The 7,626-nt window shown below is 42.7% G+C and overlaps 1 long non-coding RNA gene across 1 annotated transcript; it reads left to right on the plus strand.

The window, feature by feature from the left end:
* Nucleotides 1-2,582: 2,582 nt before the first annotated feature.
* On the plus strand, nucleotides 2,583-3,441 carry LOC139355076 (uncharacterized). The gene is made up of 3 exons (XR_011605824.1): nucleotides 2,583-2,699; nucleotides 2,788-2,855; nucleotides 2,955-3,441. It is a non-coding gene; the product is annotated as an uncharacterized lncRNA (long non-coding RNA).
* Nucleotides 3,442-7,626: the final 4,185 nt, after the last annotated feature.

Genomic DNA, 7,626 nt, shown 5'->3' on the forward strand with positions numbered 1-7,626 from the left:
CATCGGTCGCTTGTTGCGCCTTAGACTCGCAGAGAGTTCGGCCTTGTGGGCTTAGGGAAGCGTCACCGTTCTCAGACTAGGGTGAACAAGCCTTGCTCTCCAGGCCGACGCCTTTCGAGGCAATACCTGTCCCTTGCACTGTCCCGGACGGTTCTTGCTCAGATCGCGCTGACAGTCAAGACTGCCGCCAGGAAGCTGTCTAGCAGTTCACTTTGCTTTACGCCTAGCGCAGACAAACGTTCCACCTGGCTTCACCCTAATGCGTGACGTCCGCGACGCTCCTGCGCTCCCCAATGAGCTCCGTGCGGCGATGGTAACGTGGCGGCTAGCGTCGCTGTCGATGTCCTCTGCGCTGTCTCCTGACCAATAGCTTGTCGTTCTGGCACTCGGGGAGTTGGTCGCCGGTAATCGCAGGGCTCTTCAGGCGGCCGCCTCTTGAAATCGCAAATCGATCTACCGCTCGTCCGTCACGCCAGGTCCTGCTTGGTCGCGCAAGGTACGCTGGGTCGCAGGCAACTTTCCTCCCCAAGCTGACGGTTCTTCGTCGTAGGACTCTTTTGCTTGTCTCTGACAGACCCGCCGGGCGACTCGCCAGGGTGTGGTCGTGACAAAGTTGGAAAACAAATGCCTTGACTTAGCCGCGTGATGCCTTCCGGAACTCAGCCACTTGTGTCTCAATTCGGAGATTACTGATGTCCCAATCCCGAACGTCTCGACGTGGCGATATTGCTCCTTGTGTGCTTCCCACGGCGCTGCTTCCGACGGCTCGCTTGGTTGCGGCTCCCTTGTAGACTACTTGCTTGACTGACTGTTCACTTGGTACTTTAAATGATCTTGAAGGTTTGACTCCTCGTGATCGACTGATCCAGCTGCCAGCGCTCCGCGGCCTTATATAGGGCCTCCGGGAACCGTTATTTCCCTTTTGCGTATGGCCCGCTGGATCTCTCCACTCCGGGTCCAAAGTCCGTGCCTCCTGGTTGACCCACTTGTCCACCACGTACAGTTTCCAATCCATGCTCCGCCCACTGCTGCCGTCCCGCTTATTTCCGTGATGGGTGATGCCGCTCCACGGCCGAGATGTGGCACTTCTTCTCCCGGTCCAAAGTTCACGGGAGTGTCCAAAGTCCGGTGCAGTTCCGTTATCCGCTTTTGCACACGGCACTCTTGCTTTGCCCGCAAAGTCTCTATTCTCTCTCGATCTCCATCCTTGGTCTCCAAACTCTCTCGCTCTCCATCCTTGGTCTCCAAACTCTCTCGCTCTCCACATAAGTCTCCAACGCTCTTCTTGCCCCGCCGTTACTACGCGAACTCGCCGCGTATATGGTAAGCGGCCGGCCATCTGCTGCTGCTTCTATTTGTCGGGAGTTATTCAACTCCACACAGTATGTACACTGTACATATGTACATATGTGGGGTGTGAATAGCGGAATAACGTTGCGGGAATTGTAAAGTCGTCGCTTAAGTTTGTTTGTCGGCGTGTGTGCTTGTCACCTGCACAACTAAATTGCAAACGAATTGCTGGAGTGCATTTGTGGATATTTCAACTTTGTTTTTAATTTTAGAAATAATTTAGCCGTTTTTGTATGTCGAGAAAGGTAGTTGGAGTGGACTGTATTAGAATATTTATGTATATATACACAAGCTGGAACACAGCAAAAAATAAAGAGTGCAAGTCTTAAGGAAAAATTTTATGATTGGGAATTTTTTACTGTGCACTATGGGTAAAAAACCCGATTTTGGTGCATAAACCTATTTATTTTCTTAATTAATTTTTATGAATGGCCCATACTAATCGAATCTAGACATCTTCATTTCAAAACAAGGAAGAACGCTATAGTCGAGTACCTCGACTATCATATACCCGTTACTCAAAGGGAAATGGAGATATGCAAGCAGCAAAGCGAAATTAAAATGCGCCACCTACCGGCGGTAGACAGATTTAAGCGTTATGGGCGTTAGAGTGGGCGTGGCAAAATTATTTTTGGATCAATCGATAGGTATTAACGACACCCATACATTTCAGTTAAAATTTTTTATCTAGCATGCAAATTGTGGGCGTCACAGGTTTTCGCGGTTTGTGGGCGTTTAAGTGGGCGTGGCAAACTTTTTTTTAGGTCAATCGATAGGTATTGATGAGAACAATACATTTCATCTATCTAGCATCAAAACTGTAGGACTTACAGTTTTGGGCGGTTTGTGGGCGTTAGAGTGGGCGTGGCAGTCTACTGAAACAAACTTGCGCTGCGTAAGAAGCTCAGGAATCTGTACGCCAAATCTGAATAGCCTAGCTCTCATAGTTTCCGAGATCTCAGCGTTCATCCGGACGGACAGACAGACGGACAGACGGACAGACGGACAGACGGTCAGACGGACAGACGGACATGGCTAGATCGACTCGGCTAGTGATCCTGATCAAGAATATATATACTTTATGGGGTCGGAAACGCTTCCTTCTGCCTGTTACATACTTTCCGACGAATCTAGTATACCCTTTTACTCTACGAGTATCGGGTATAAAAACCGACCTCCAAAAATTTTTGGTGGCAACTCTGTAGTGTTGCCACTCCAACAAAGTCAGCTGTTCGAGAGGCTTTGCTATGTCGTTAAATTGGCGCGAAAAATTGGCAAACTTTACGTGCTTGTTGTTTTCTGTGCAAAAAAAAGTTTAATAAATATGAAAATGGAAATTCCTTGCAAAGGTATTTATTAATGCAAATTAGCTTAAACATTTGATTTTATGTGTCTTGTTGTCCACCTGTGAACTGTTTTATATGTGTATCTTTATAGATTTGAACTAACAATTGTGTTTGTGTTTTGTGGAGTATAACTTATTAATAGCACAGACTTGCAAAAGAGTAAGAACGAGAAATTGATTACAAAAGTGTCCTTATTGTCATACAACTAACCGTTTTTGCTCATTTTTGCTCCTTTTCGCTAAACTTCCGTTTATGTAGAGACATATGTGTTTGGTCACGGGGCTCTTCTTGCAGTTTGGGAAAGCAACAAACGCTCACGAGAAGCATTGGAGACTTACATATTCGACAAATTGAATGCCGATCATCAAAATGAATCAATAATAAAAACAATATCAACTAAAATTACTAATTTTATAAATTACATAAATAAACATTTGCCTCGATGCTGCCGAAACATAAAGCGATTTAGACAAAAACACGCTATGTGGCTAGCCGGTAATATGACTATACTTTCTGATAGAAATGAATCCCCACAGAAGAAAGGTGGTCGTCCAAAATTGTCATATGAAGCTGCTTGTAAACGACTCAAAATAAAGTTGGCATCTGAACTTGCGGTAGAAAATGAAAATTCAACTCCTTTGTTACTACACGCTGCTAACATTTCCGCCAGAAAATCAACAGAAAATGAAATTATTAAAAAAAGTGATAGAACTGAATCGCTGGCTCCGAGTCCAATAACTTCTGAAAAGGCATTCGCTTTTTTTATGGAAAATAAATTTACTAAGCAGCCATACATAAATGTAAACTTTTTCTATGTATATGGCTAATTACTTTAAGTACCCCATGTCGCCAACAGTGCACAAAGTTTTAGTACATGGATACATAATCATTGAAAAATCGATTGTTCCTGTTGGCTCTTTAGCAGAAAAAGCATCAGAAGCAAGACACAAACTTTTTAAGGCTGACAGAAAAGATCATGCCAGAAAATGCAGCCGGGTTGACAATATGTCAGATGTTTTTCACAGAGCTATGGATTCGTCTGATCCCCTATTATCTAGTTTTTGCTCAACAAAAACCAACCGGATGCCTCTGCCAGCAGAGGTTGTAGATCTTTTGGATTCGCCAATCATATCCCCAGGCACAGAAGACACAGATGAAGAAAATTGTATCGATGATGTAAGTGACACTTTTGAAATAGAATTAGAGGAAGAGGTACCAGACGATATTGAGAACTAAAAAACAAGGAAAAATAAAAAGAGTAAGTTAAAATTGTTGAGTTATTAAAAAAAATTAATCGAATTTTTTTTCAGTGTTCTTCAAATGTAACAATGGATCCCAAATATGTTACCGGTTTTTTTCTATAATGTAACACCAAATAGGATTAAAATTATAATTTATAATAATTACTTATTTTAAAATGTATTTTTAACCACTGTGCGGTGGACAAATTAAAAAAAAACAAAAACCAAAATTTTGTTTAATTTTGATCGCTGAAAATAGATGAAGTCCCCAGAACAAATGGTACGCAGAAAAAACGGGGTACTTTGGTGTTTTTAAGTGACGTGAATAGATCTTTATTTGTACATTTTGAAATAAGAACTGCTTAAGCCTAACTTAACTTAAGCGCTCCAGAGTAGAGCGGAGTCTTAAGGGAGAGATAGAGATGGAGAGCGGAAGGCAGTGCGAGCGCGCGAGATGTAGACACCTAGATAAAACTGCCGCTCGACACTGTCTCCTGAAATTAAACGCCCTTTTGACGTAAAAAAACACATATATATTTAAAAATTTTCTTCACTAATATTTATTTTAAACTCTTATATATCCACCATACCATTATTATTTAATATTATTATATTCAATATTAATATTATTATATATGATAACCCACCTCCAGGTCCCGGAAAAGCCCTGCCCTTTGTGTAATGGTCCAATAAGATCAGAAGAGGAATCCTAGAAAACCCTTTGCAAACACACTTTTCACAAAAATTGCATTAGAACATATTTTGCGGCTAATCCCAGATGTCCCATTTGCCACTTTGTATGCGTCACCAAAGTGCTTCCGAAGACTCCAGGTCAGATGTCGGAAACGGGTTGTCGATAGTAGATGCTCAAACGCCTCCCAAGCCAGTGCAAACCAGGCAACAATTCAAAGTCAGCAGCAAGTCAGCACTGACTGAAAAACTTAATCAATTAATTGAGACACAATTCTAGTCCAGACAATAGAATGAGACAACCGGCTGCTGAGACTTGGCAGGGAAATCACTCCAATAATTTTTCCTTTGAGAGAAATTCAGGAAGTCTATCTTCGGAACTCTCAAGGTGGCCGAATATGGTTGGTCCGATTATGAGCGGTTGGAAATTAAAATTTTCGGGTACGGGTTTGTCGGAAGATAATTTTATATATAAGGTTGAAGCCATGACAAATGAAACCCTAGACGGAAACTTTAAGCTAACGTGCAAGAATGTCTCTTCGCTTTTTGAAGGGAAGGTGAAGGACTTCTTTTGGAGACACCACAAAACAGTTAGGCAAATCTATTGGGAATCTTTGTGTTCAGCTTTGCGTAAGCAGTATAAGGATGATCGGGATGACGAAGACATTGAAGAGTTACTAAGGCAAAGGAAGCAGGAAAATAATGAACCTTTTGATAGTTTCTTCAATGCCATCAATGTTTTTCTCGATAAAATGGAAAAGCCCTTGTCAAATAGCAAGTTGGTGCGGATTTAATGAGATTTGAGGCCAGAAATTCGCCACGATATCTTAAATGTCGACTTATCCTGTGTATCACACCAGGGTGAAGTATGTCGCAAAAGGGAAACATTTTTAGAAGATGTCGAGCGATACAATGGATACGCTAAGAGGGCATTCCATTCAAGAAAATACATTCCATAGTAAGCACCGCTGACGGCAATAGGCAAGAAATTGTGGGAAAAGTTTGTCTTCCAGTGGTCTACGAGCGAAGGACTGAAGATATAGATATATACATTGTCCCCACGCTGAAACAAGATTTATATTTAGGGATCGATTTTAAGCGCAAGTTTGACTTGCTGCCGAATTTACCAAATGTGTCCGAGTTAGATGTGAGGAGGTAGAGAAAAAGCAGCTATCAAACGTGGTAAGTTTGTTTCCGTCGTTCGCTCACGAAGGGCTGGGAAAGACCAATTTAATTTCCCCTTCAATAGATGTAGGTCCGGCTAAACATGTAAAACAGCGGCATGATCCTGTGTCTCCCGCGATGGAAAAGTTATATTATGCGGAAATAGACCGAATTATTGAGTTGGGAGTGATAGAAGAATCGGACAGTTCGTGGTCTTCACCGTTAGTCATAGTGCAGAAGCCTCTGTCTGGATAGCAGAAAGGTAAATGCACTTACTGAAGAGGATGTCTATCCACTTCCACAAATTAGCGGGATACTAGGTCGATTGTCGAAGGCCGAATTTATAACCACCCTCGACTTGAAAGCTTATTGGCAGGTTCCTTGGAGGTAGATTTGAAAGGCATCTCGAGGTTTTACGTGAGGTAGCGTATCACATAAAGTGAGCTGGACTTACGATTAACATAGGAAAAAGCAAGTTTTGTTCCAAAAGGAAGAAATATCTGGGGCATATAGTGGGAGATGTCGGAATCCGAATGGATCCAGAGAAGATAGCCGCCGTTACTGAGTTTCCCGTGCTCAAGACTCTCAGGTCTTTGAGGAGCTTCTTAGGACTACGAAGATGGTACCGACATTTATAGGCAACTTTGCGGCATTGAGAGCTCCGCTGACGGATCTGCTTACTCCAAAGCGAACATTTGCATTTACGGAACAAGCATTAAAAGCGTTTGAGGACTTGAAGACAAGGTTAACCGAAGCCCCTATTCTTAAAAGTGCTGATTTTTCAAAACCATTTTTCATACACTGCAATGCCAGCAAAACAGGAGTTGGATGGGGTTGGTTCAGCTATCTGAACCTCCTTCTGAAGAAGGAGATGAATGCCCCATCGCTTTTGTTTCCAAGAAATTAAACAAGGCCCAACAAAACTACTCAGTAACGGAACAGGAGTGTTTAGCAGCTATTGTTTGTTTAAAAAATGTTCGGACCTATGTCGAAGGACACGATTTTACCATAACTACGGACCACGCTTCGTTAAAATGGTTAATGTCTCAGACAGATCGAAGCTCGAGGTTGGCAAGATGGGCGTTAAAGTTGCAGAGCTACTCTTTCAAGATTGAACACAGGCGTGAAAAGTTGAATGTAGTCCCGGATGTCCTTTCTAGGGTACACGAGGAAGACGTAGACGAGCTGAACTGCTTGGACAAAAGGCTAGTTGTTGTGGAGTCTCCTGAATACTTGGACTTGATAGCACGAGTTGAAGACTGCAAGGATCGACTTCCGGATGTAAAAGTCCAGGATGGTAGGGTCTATAGAAGAGCCGAGCACGCAGTGGGCGAACCGGTCCACGATAAAAACAACTGGAAGCTTTGGATTCCAAAAGAGTTAGTGGCTGAGATCCTTAGAAAAGAGCATGATGACCCTTTAGCAGCTCATGGGGGAATTCTCAAAACGATTGAGCGGATTCGGCAGTTCTATTTCTTGCCAGGTCTAGTTCCGGACGTTAAAAAATATGTGAACTTGTGTGAGACATGCAAGACTTCTAAAGCACCCAATTATCTACTGCGACCCCCACTAGCCAAACCGTCAGAATCAGAAGGATTCTTCCAGAAGCTTTATATAAATTTTCTGGGAACTTACCCTAGATCTCGAAATGGAAACATTGGCATATTTATAGTCCTTGATCATCTGTCCAAATTTATGTTTTTGCAACCTGTGAAGAAGATTACTGCGGACGTGGTTGTAAAATATCTGGAAACAGAGTTGTTCCACGTATTTGGTGTTCCGAAGGCAATAATCTTTTACGGCAGTTCATGCTCCGCAAGAGAATGCTGAAGAAA

The sequence above is a fragment of the Drosophila suzukii genome, unplaced genomic scaffold, assembly GCF_043229965.1.
Source record: "Drosophila suzukii unplaced genomic scaffold, CBGP_Dsuzu_IsoJpt1.0 scf_7, whole genome shotgun sequence".
Classification (NCBI taxonomy): domain Eukaryota; kingdom Metazoa; phylum Arthropoda; class Insecta; order Diptera; family Drosophilidae; genus Drosophila; species Drosophila suzukii.